General features: G+C 39.6%; 1 protein-coding gene across 3 annotated transcripts in view; it reads right to left on the minus strand.

Moving 5' to 3' along the window:
• LOC112152426 (zinc finger protein 469) overlaps positions 1-11,178 on the minus strand; it is a 74,036-nt gene that overhangs the window by 50,042 nt on the left and 12,816 nt on the right. The window contains exons 1-2 of one of the 3 annotated variants that reach the window (XM_036212477.1): positions 10,823-11,172; positions 80-288 (exon numbers count right to left, since the gene is read on the minus strand). The gene's annotated coding sequence lies outside the window, so the exon portion shown is untranslated. Of the gene's footprint in view, positions 1-79; positions 524-10,822; positions 11,173-11,178 lie in introns of those variants that run through there. The other 2 variants (XM_024282005.2, XM_036212476.1) reach the window with 2 other exon arrangements.

Raw genomic sequence — 11,178 nt, forward strand, 5'->3', positions numbered from 1 at the left:
AAAGAGACTGACAGCAGAGAAGAGCACTAACACACACACAAAAAGCACAAGCAGCACTTCAGGAAGTCCCAACTCTTACCTCAAGAGTTAACGCAGTGGAGCGCACACAAGGGAAAGACTCATGACTGTAGAGGTCCCTCCCAGTGTCGGTCTCTTTGTAGCTCAGCTGTGGCAGACGGGAGCTGGGACATGCAGGCGGTGCAGAGCGGAGCAGCTTTCAGCAACACTTCACAGGCAAAGATGGTCGTGGAGCTGCTCAGACCCCGGCCCGTCCCCTCACACTGCCTTCTGAGGATGAAAAGAGAAGACTTCATTACCAACGCAAGACCACGCCTCCACCCCTCCGGTCTCCCTCCTCCTAGGCCCTCTCTGCACTCCTCCTTCGCTACCTCCCGGCTTCCTCTTCCACACTCCCAGGCAGTAGCACGCTCCAGGGCCTGCCCCAGCCAAGAGAGGGGGAGCCGACTGCCAAAGAAAACCCTCAGCCCTACTCCCTGCCAGTGCCATGTATTCCAATGGCAGAAAAGGAGAAGCTCTATACTCCTGCATCCATAAATAGAGTAAAGTTTCCCAAATATTTCCCAATATTAGCTATGTGAAGCACTGATGGAGAAATGATGCCAAACAAGGAGAAAATATACAAATAGATTCACAAACTTTAAATATATAGAATACATTTGAGGAAAAATGCAGAGAAAAGTGTGAAAGAGAAGAAGAAAAGAAGTGGAAAATTTAAAGGCAGGAGACAAAAAGATTGAGGAGACGTGGTGGGGGGGTGCAGACAGGCAGACGGAAAGAAAAGCAGACAGAGTGAGACGGGAGATCAATTAGACCTTTTCAGAGAGAAAAGCAAAAAAAAAAAAAAAAAAAAAATAGGAGACATACAGTAGTCAGGCTGCTGGAGTTTTAATTAAGACTTACTGTAAGAAAGATCACATCAAAAGACAGTCAGACTGTGTGTGTTTGTGCGTGTGAGCGGGTGGGGACGATGTCTGTCTCTGTTCAAATCTATAAACCTCATTCTACACCAGTTCTTTTCAAACTGTTATAATAGTCAACACCCAGGAAAAAGAAAAAAAATTGACAGCCTTTGTCCATCTCCTCTCGTTCTCCTCCCGTCCTCCTTTCCTGCTTTTGCCAGAGTGAACTCTCTCCCCTAGGCCTAAAAGTACTAGTTGTTTACTGTCTATAATTACGAGGGGTTGGGTACAGTCAGCTCTGCACCCTCCCCCAGTGCCACCACACACAAACCTTGGTCTACAAAGTCTGCCAATTTAAACTGGGTAGTGGCACAGAAAGGAGGGGGGACAGAACCCGGAAGAATGTTGACCTAAAAAACTTTAGTGAACTCGCAATAAAAGTCTGAAAACATGGAGGCAAAATGCAAAAAAAAACTCACAAAAATGTCTATAAAAATGTATAATTGTCTGTTCAAAGGGTAGCGCCTCTCCTTGAACAACAACAGTGTGGTATATGCTGTAGATTAAGATATATATGCAGGAATTTTCAGATGCTGTTTCATCTCACGGAGGAAAAAGCTGAAGGCAAAGTCTGAAGATCAACACTGATGGCTAATAAAATGAGGAAGGCCAGTTGTTCTGTCTGCACATAATGAGCCAGGCATGAACTATAAGATTCTTGGCAATTTCCCACACAAACATTAACACCTACACAGACCCTCTCTGCGGCATAATGGTGTCAAATTTACGCAGGTCCACTAAACAGTACTTAAGATTATAGGCTGTGCTCACTGTAGGCTGCAAAAGCGCTTTGGGGTTGGGGTTCAGACTGAGTGGGTTGAGAAAGGAGAGATTAACTCATTTTAGTGTACTTTATTGTTAAGAAACACTAATTCCTCAAAACCATTGACACGGCAGCCCTTCTGTGCCTTTAATCAAGAGATTTAGTGACAAAAAAAAAAACCCTAATCCAACATCTGAAAGCTGTTGACTGTTTATTGTCTGCTGTATAATTAGGAATTCCCATAACAACGGTGAATAAATAAAAATAGCACAAACTGGTCATATATAAAGGGTAATTAGAAGCATAATGACATGCTGTCAATCACAATTGACTGCATAAATTCAAAGTGACTGTTTTTCAGCATCTTTGTGTTTGATTTAGGATTTCATTAAAGGTTCAGTACCTCATCCAGCCACTAGGGGCTGATTAGTGCTGTAATGTAAAAATACAATTCATTCACAGAGACCATAAAAGGGAAGTTTAACACATCTTTTTCTTGCACTCTGATGTTTTCCTGCTTAGATTTCAGAAAAAAAATATATTAGAAGAAAATACCACCTGCAATTTACCACTAAATTGATCAAAAATAAGTATTTAAACAATAAGAAGTTGCTGAACATATTTCTGTCATGAAAAGGATGCACTCTTTGATATTATTCCAAAAGGACTTGATATGTTTGACAAAAATTAAAACTTGACAACGCAGCACATTAATGCATGAAAACAATTACACAGGAAAAAAACAATACAAATTTAGGTTACAGAATAAGCAAAAACAGGCCATCTCTGTTACTTGTTTTTTTAAAATCCAAACATCTGATGCTCAGGCATTTTGCAGTTTTGCCAACACTGGGATTGGTCAGCAGGAATAACATAATGTAGTTCAGACCAAGAGTATTTAACTCTTTGGCTACTTAGATGCTTGCTTAAAAAAATATCCATAAAGCAGGAACTTAATTTGATAAATGGGCCGACAGCATGTAACACGATTTAAAGCTTAAGCTTCATCCCACTGCATCTGGATGATATTGTGATTTAATGCGATTTTAGAATGAAATTAAAGGATGCCGTGAAACCGAAGCTTTTCTGTTAATAGCCTTAATTGGAAGTTTAAATGCAGTAAATAGACAGAGTGGAGGCTTTTTGCACCCCACAATATAGAAATGCTGTGTGAGATGTCATTTCAGTTCGACACCTCCAGTATGAATGTGAAGGTTATGGAAAGCTTGTCCTGAGGCATGTGCACACTACAACAGCAGCCACTTTAATTTAACTTGTTTAAACAAGTATGTTCTGGAGCCTGTTTGTTTCCTCTCAAAGCCATTTTATTCTTTGCTAGCAGTTTAAATGTGTCTAAATGGTTTTTCTTTGTCCAGTTTGCTGAACAAATTCAGTAAAAACGCCACTGTTCAAATGTTAAGCTGCTCTAATGGCCTCAGGATGTTTAAATGTCTCTTCAGGGAGCAACAACGAGGTCAAAAGCAATTAAAGTGTGAATTTTTTCAACAGTTTATTAACTGGTTGTATTGTTACACGTTAAGTTTGGCTAAAATGATGGATTGGAAAGCCCCAAGGCTGGACGACTGCTGAGTCAGATTTTGTAAAGTGCCACTTTTAATTTTGCTTTTTGAAAAAGAAAACAAACAATGAACGCTTACAGTGACTGGCAGCGCCTGGATGGCAATTGGCAAGTGAGTGTTAATGATGTAATGGCTCTAGTTTGTACACATAAGCTTTGACATAGTAATGACTTTTCACTTTAGTTCAAAGCTCTGATTTACTTCCAGCTAACAAAATGATACCTGTTACATGAATATGCCATACTTGCAATCATCAGGGTCATTCCAGGTCACACAGGTGACCCCAATGAAAGGCTTTTCCATCTCCACCAACATACAGTCAAGTGGGAATTAATTAGATTTGTCTCTAAATGCATTTGACCAATTTAGTAGTACATCAAACTTGACGGTTTGGCGCGTTCAAGAAACGCAGTTTTAAGAATGCACATTCATTCTGTGGTGTTCACACCAGACAAGTAGGGAAGGGCTTCTTCTTCTGTCGTCTTTTTCCACTATTTACTAGCGCTTGTCTGCCACCTATAATTGGCAGAGGCTCAGTGCGAAAAGTCAAAGTGCTGTTAATCCCGCAAAGCTCTATCAATTGATTATTTTTTTGATTAATTGATCGATTCTTTCATGTTTAGTTCATGTGACTGGACTTAAAAACATTTGAAGCGACACATGAATGCAAGAGTTCTGAACGTGGAAGCCCAAAATTTAGGTTGACGTGCTTTTATATAGACTTTTCTTTGAAAGGAGAACGCTAGTCGATGTGTATGTCCTTTGACATATAGTTAAAATACATTTTATTAGGATTTAAAGTCAAGAGTTGAGTCTCTTACAGACTTAACTTGTCAGTTGTTTGAGATAAGAAAGTAGAAGAAGAAGCGGTGGTGACAAAGCAAAAGGTCTAAAATCGGTTTCGTCTGTCTGAGTGACCCTTCAGCTTTGGAAATGCTAAATGAAGCGGACAGTCTTGAGTTTGGGAATTTCACACTTTCAATGGCAATAAGTAGCCGAGTAGAACCCATCACACCCTGGTGCTCCCTTTCTGACGTAGAAAGCCCAATGGCCATGAAAACATGCTCTCAAACGGGGGGCACCCAAGCCACTGTAGACATAGCAGCTTGGCGATGTGTACTCACCCCATCATGTGGAGCAGGAGTGATGATGTTCCCAGGAAAAAAAACGTCTGTAGGCTTGGAAGAAGTTTCATGGACTTAGGGTATTGTAGTAAAAAAAGAAAAAAAAAATGTCTATTGTGTTCCTTAACTGCAGGACACATCATTCAAAGACAGAGTGAACAAGACTGATGCTCCCAAAGATTTGCAAGAAACAATAATAATGTCATTCTTCCTTGTAGTAAAACCCCCAACATCTCCATAAATTATTTTTAAAACTTCTTCCAGAAAATATATGGGACTCAATCAGACAGAGATGTCCAAAAAAAATTCCACCTCATTGGTTTGGTTTTCTTTCACATTGCACTTTTGAGAGTGTACTATACTTGCTTGTATTGTTACCCCAATAACCAATAGAGCAGGAAGAAAATATAATATATCCTTTGACCAATGACAACCAACAAGTGGAATGGCAGCTATACTAAAAGGCTGCAAGCAGTCATGAGATATGTACTTCTTTATACAACTTTATAAAAAATGGAATTCAAACTTTACACCACTCCGTAAAAATACTTAATTACTTAGTAAATCAAAAATAAATATATAAGATCAAATATAAAAGCTGACTGAATTCTTTCATGTTCTTTCTTCTCTTTTGGCTGATTTCTTCCAGTTTCACCAAAGTGAAATCCCCCTGTGATTCGCCCTTGTGATTTAGCTTCAGTTTTCTGGCGCATGGACTTTGTTAATCAACCCTCTGGATTTACCTGGAGTTGGGATCAGCGCAAAAAAAAGAAAGTGAAGTGCCCCAATGTAGCTACAGTGACTTACAACACTTGATAGTCCAAGGCAGCCTGCCATATAAGTGCCAACTAGGACCAGTCATGCTTAACTTCAAAGATCCTTTAGGGTGTATTCAGACTGTAAAAGTTCCCTGTTCCGGACCGAGTATTTGGTCATGATTGAGTCCTGAACCTTGCATTTGGTCTCTATTCAGTCTGTCATCAACTGGACGCTTTTGCTCTGAAACAAAGCTTGCAGACAAAAGCACACTAAAGACCTCTTCAGTCATTGGCCAGGAATTATGGGGGCGGGGCAAAGCAACAAGAGAAAGAATAACGGAAGTCCTACGCTTTGCATCCTTGTCGGGATTCACTGATTCAAACTTTATATGTCGCTGACCAATTTTGAATGTCTGCATCAATATCAGATCTAACACTTTTTACTTGTTACTTTGCTTTAAGACGGTTACTGAGGAGACGACAAAGAAAGTACACTGATGAGTGTTTACGACATATAGATTGTTGGGAAAACAGTGTGTATCACCATAAAAGTTGTTTTAATGAGCCTGCATTCATCCGACCACATTTTAATGAGTTGCTGTGTCTCCTCGTTGCTCCACTACTCTGGCGGTACATCTCATAATGCCCGGCTACAGTGACCGTTTTGGTTCAGTTGTTCCACTCTGAACACAGAGCTTACTCAGACTAAGGAAACTCAGAGTGAACCAGAGCTCAGTCCGATTAGAAACGAACCAAGATCACCTCAAAAGACCGGTCAGAAAGCGGTTCTTGATCCTGAACCAGGGTCCACTTGGGTGTATTCAGACTGAACATTTGTTCTGGATTATCGAGAAAAATGAAGTCTGGTTCACTTTAAGCAAACTAAATGTGTCCAGTCTGAATGGACTCTTTGAGTCACAATGATTTTAAGCAGTTATAGTAACTAGAACTGCATTTAAACATGAAAGAGGACAGCAGAGTGAGAATCTCCAAAGACAGTACAAGTTATAACAACTCTTTTAGGTAGTGCAAACATCTTATTTCCTCTTCAGTGATTAACTAGTTTCTTCACCTTAAAAATTATTTCTTTTTTAAAGATTCTTGTCTTTTTGACTGTAGTCCTGGTCTCCTATATATAGAGCTCTCGTTGAACTGCAGCAGAGCCACAGCACAGCAAACACTGCGATGGCAGCCCTCATGTAGACAAATGGGCCTTTTTAATCCTTCGCCTCACTTTTGTTCCGTCAATACCTTACTCTTTAGCAAGACCAAAGCCACCAACTCCAACCTTTCCTCTGCCCCCCCGAACAGATGGAAAAGTGAATAGTGTCTACTGTACCTTTGCGCCACTCCCCTCTCTGTGGGGTAGAACGCATTTTGACAGGCCTGTATTTATGGCTAACTGGAATCATGTTGGAATGAATCATGAAACGGACCAATCATCCGGCTGGATGAGCATTTATACCGAGCGCTGGTCAGCTGTGTGGCTCGTCGTGTGTGGCCCATACAGAGAGAATAGGACTTGCTTGTCTGAGTGTCCGTATGTGTGAGAAGATTCAGATAAGCTGCTTAATGAGGAACAAACCATGTTTGTGTTTCATTTTTATCTCCATATTTGTTATCTTTTAATGTTTGTTCTGCTTAATGTGTCATTTTCACAGTTGAGATAGGGTTCTTTCAGTGCCAGTGCTATGAGATCCGAAAAAGTTTAAACAGATCTAACTTAGACAGTAATTAATCAAGAGCGTTCCATGTATCACTTGGGGAGTATTGCTTCTTGACAATTATATGAAACCCAAATGTGTAAACGTCTAAGTTTCAAGTAGCACTGACGTAGTTGGGAGTCTCACATGGAAAAGGATTTAAAATATATATATATATTTCTCCTGTGCTTAAAGACAGAACTAAAGAAAAAAGACAGACTCATCTGAAAATACAGACATTGCATGAAGAGATTTGGTTTTCGGACACTCGTGCTGCACGTACTGTCTCACTGCAGGACTCCGTCAAGTCTCACTGTTTCAGTGGCTGTGCGGTAACAATGGGAACTGGGGTTAACTAGGGCAAAGATCTTCGTCCTTCTCCACATAAACCTTTAATGTGAGGCCTCCTCAGAACCAGTTGGCCATCTAAAAGCCTTGTACCCTGTAATTGACCTTAAAAATACTTTCCGTGGAGGTCGACAGTCATGTCATTGGGCTTCGGCCCAAGCAGCGGCCGCATCTCCTCAACCCAAAGAAGCCTGGGAAGGCCTCGCAGGGTATATTTAGTGGCCCTGTCCTTTGAGTGGAGCAGGAGATGCAGATAATGCCAGTCTGCATATAAAACCACTCTACCACCCACGAGTGGGCCTCTCACAGTCACATCTCCTGCTCCCACGGGGATAGGTTTTTGGGAGTCACAGGTTAAGACACATGCAAGCCAGGTGATATTGACACAGACTGGACAGCTACTGAAAATAAACAGAGCATTGATGCACAACAAGCTCGAGATGGACACTGTAACGGCTGCAGCTTCTCAGTGGTAAAAATGCTGAGTTTGAAAAGCATCTGCAATAGGAAATACGATACGACCCAAGTTATCCAACAGGTTCAAGAAGTTGGGAAGCTGAACCACAAATGTCTTTATGAGATATATTTTTGTCAACACGACTGCCACTATAATTCATTCATTTCTCTACAAAAGTGGAAGACAGAAATCTGATAATGACATCTGCTCCCAAAGGAGTGTCAAGTGCACCCATTGAAACAGTTCTTCTTTAATAATAAATCCACATAGCAACACTAACTCATTCCACATACAAATCACAATATGAACAAAAGCATCCTTTTGTTTCTCAGCTTGCTCTGTGAAGTCTTCAGATTCCACGGGGAGCTTCATCCAAGGCCTATAAAATGTGGTCACAGCCAGTAAGAATTTCTGAACTGAACTTCAAGAGATTACGCCTGCTGTTAGTACACAGTTATTACAAATTCATGTGATAAATCGATTGGGTACACTAAGCTCTCAACAATTGTCAAGAATATAACTATCAAGACCCAAAATGTTTTTTAACCATTTAACACCAAAAGTTTAGCTCCACTGATTACATTCTTTTGACTACTGTAACTCTTTGACTTTTTATGCAATTACTGTAATTTCAGCAGATTCTAAAGCTGAGAAAAGCGACTTTGCAACAAAGAGTTGGTCATCATCGGTAAAAGGCAATATGAAAAACTATTTTTCTCCGCATCATATAAACAGTTGTAGATTGGTAGGTCAAAGAAAGTATCTTATTTAGCAGTTCCCGGTGACATATCTGGTGTTTAATGGTTAAAGAATATGAAAAAATGTTTTTTTTTCTTTTTTGTGTGTGTGTAAAAATAGAGCAACTAATAATGGAGTAAACTAGGGATAACTTTTTATTCGTACATAACCTATAGTTTTAACGTTTGAGTGATTTTAAATAATTTTATTATTATAATTTAAGAAAGTTCAAATAATTTTAGATTCACAAGTAAAATAGTTAAATGTGGCTCTATCTGAAGATGGAAACATATTGAGAATTGGTCACATTAACAATTACAGCCTCTATAAACTGGAGTTTCTCCTTATGGTTTAGTGTAACAGGTGTTTAGGCCTTAACCATCAGGTATTCCCACATAATCAGGGGTTTGGAATCAGCAGGAACAAAAATCTTGTATGAGTCTAAGTCTCAGATTTTGTTTGATTGTGTCATTGGGCTGAACTGAATTGACACCTGAATATATTAAATCATTCATTTGTGTTTTTGCTTTAAAGTAGATGCTAAAATAAGTTCAGTTTGGAGCCGAAGTGGTTTGACAAATATGAGCATCAATAGTGGTCAATGGGTTAAGAATTCATTGTTTTATACAGTTGAACTCTACAGGAATTAAAGTTCTGTTCCGCTAACAAAGCAGCTCAGGAGAGTGAAGACACAGATATCTTTTCTCATAATTTTGGATAAAAAATGTGTATGTTCTACAATAATTCAAGCTGTAATTATTGATCTGTACACCAACATAGAAGAATTAGAAATATTGAGACATTTCTTGCATGCCATTGTGTGCGTAGCTGTGTTTGTGCAGTTTTAACCAAACCATCATGGCACTTTAACCTGTTTGTCTGGTGCCACTCACATGTAACATTCCTGCTGGTCTCTGTTAGAGACTGTTGTCAGAGACATCTGTATGGTAATTTATGAACTTTTTCATGAAAGATTGCAGTTGGAGATAAATCACAGCTTTTCTGTGCCTTGTAAATATGCTGAATGTGGAAAGTTCAGTCGATGAAAGAAAAAAAAAAAACTTTTTTCTCTCTGAGAAATGACCTGTGCTTGAACGTCTCTTGGCTTTCTATTTTTTTTTTAAGGATGAAGACAGTGATACAACAAAGCCTTTCATCTGATCGGCGTTAGTAGTCCTTCCACTGGAGCAACAGGTCCTGCTTTATCTGTTGACACGCTCCACCATTACCATCTTATCTGTCTTATTACACCTAATAATGCTGTAGGTGAGAGAAACAACTGATAAAAACATGTTTCCTTGTAACAAATGGAATCATACCTTTAAATTCCTAACAAAGCAGGGAGGATGCTGCAGGTCACGTTCACCTGCCTGCATCTCAAGAAATCAAAACCACAAGCTTTGGCAGGTTTAGTAACACTTTAAAGAAACCTTACTCTTCTCATTTGAACTATCTACACCAGAACACTACTTTGAGTATCTGTGATTAAATATATATTAGAAAAAATATTAGACTTTATCACATATCTTTTCTAACCCAATGGGCAAAGGCTAAAAACAAGAGTGTGACCAAAAAAGGAGATGCAGAGCGAGTGTCAAGTTCTATCCCAGCAATAACAGAGAAATACTTTTGATCTGCGGCATGAAGGGACAGTTGCAGAGCTCAGCCCAAAGCTTCATGTGCGCGCTGTGGTCATGGTGACAGATCTGCTGAGCACTCCTGGCCCATCTGGACTGCCGGTGGCGCTCGGCCTACTCTCTGAGGACAGCAAGTTCAGACCAGTAATTTAGTTCAGATGAGCTAAAGTAATATTTCCAGATTAATGCGAGCCATATTCTTTCAGAGCTGTCCTTTCTCTCTCTCCTTCCCACCTTTTTTTTTTACATCCAACATGTCAAAAAATGTCTGGCTGAAGATGAAAGAAAAAAGAAAACCAATGAAAGATGAGTAAATGTTATACCCTGTGACGCAAATACCCATCACAGAATATCCATTCTTTTAATGTTTTGTTGTGTTCATTTTCTAACACACCTAACAAACATTTACTCTGTTTTGAATTAGTAATCATGTTGCAGTCAGTCAAAAAAAGCTACAAATTTGTCAGAACTTTCTTTTTTTTCTTATTACATCATTAAAGCCCTTTAAAAATCTGCAGCTAATAGACAAGACACCCTAAAACACCTGGAACCCATTCAGAAAAACATAGAGTGCATCATTTCTTCTAAAAATGTTCAAAACTCTCAGGTTACCAACCACATGAGAACCCCCAGCATGCCCACATTAAAAAGAAATGAAATGCCAAACATTATATCATATGATACTTAATCACCCAAACTGCTTTAACAATTCAAATATATTCATATATTCTTACTTTTTTAGCTGTTTGGTTGAGTGTTGATGTCTGACAGGTGCTCCTGTGCTCGTGTTTGTTGCCCTGCTTTTGACAGTGCGCAGCAAAGGGACAAGAGACAAGTGGAGACATAATGTTGAGAGCTATAAAATTCCTTCAACATGTCTTAATAAATTAAGAAGAAAAAGAAAAGAGATGGATCAGTGTTTACCAAATGTTCATAAGTCTGGCTGTGGCTCCAGAAGATAGTGAAAAGGATGCAGAGTGAAGCTGGACTGCTGATGGCAGGGAAGCCGTTTCTGGCCAGAGTAACCAGCAGCTGCAGACAATCATGCAGCTGCAGCTAAAGCATAGTCAGCTGTGTGCATGCATAACCC

This window comes from Oryzias melastigma, linkage group LG6, assembly GCF_002922805.2.
Source record: "Oryzias melastigma strain HK-1 linkage group LG6, ASM292280v2, whole genome shotgun sequence".
Taxonomy (NCBI): domain Eukaryota; kingdom Metazoa; phylum Chordata; class Actinopteri; order Beloniformes; family Adrianichthyidae; genus Oryzias; species Oryzias melastigma.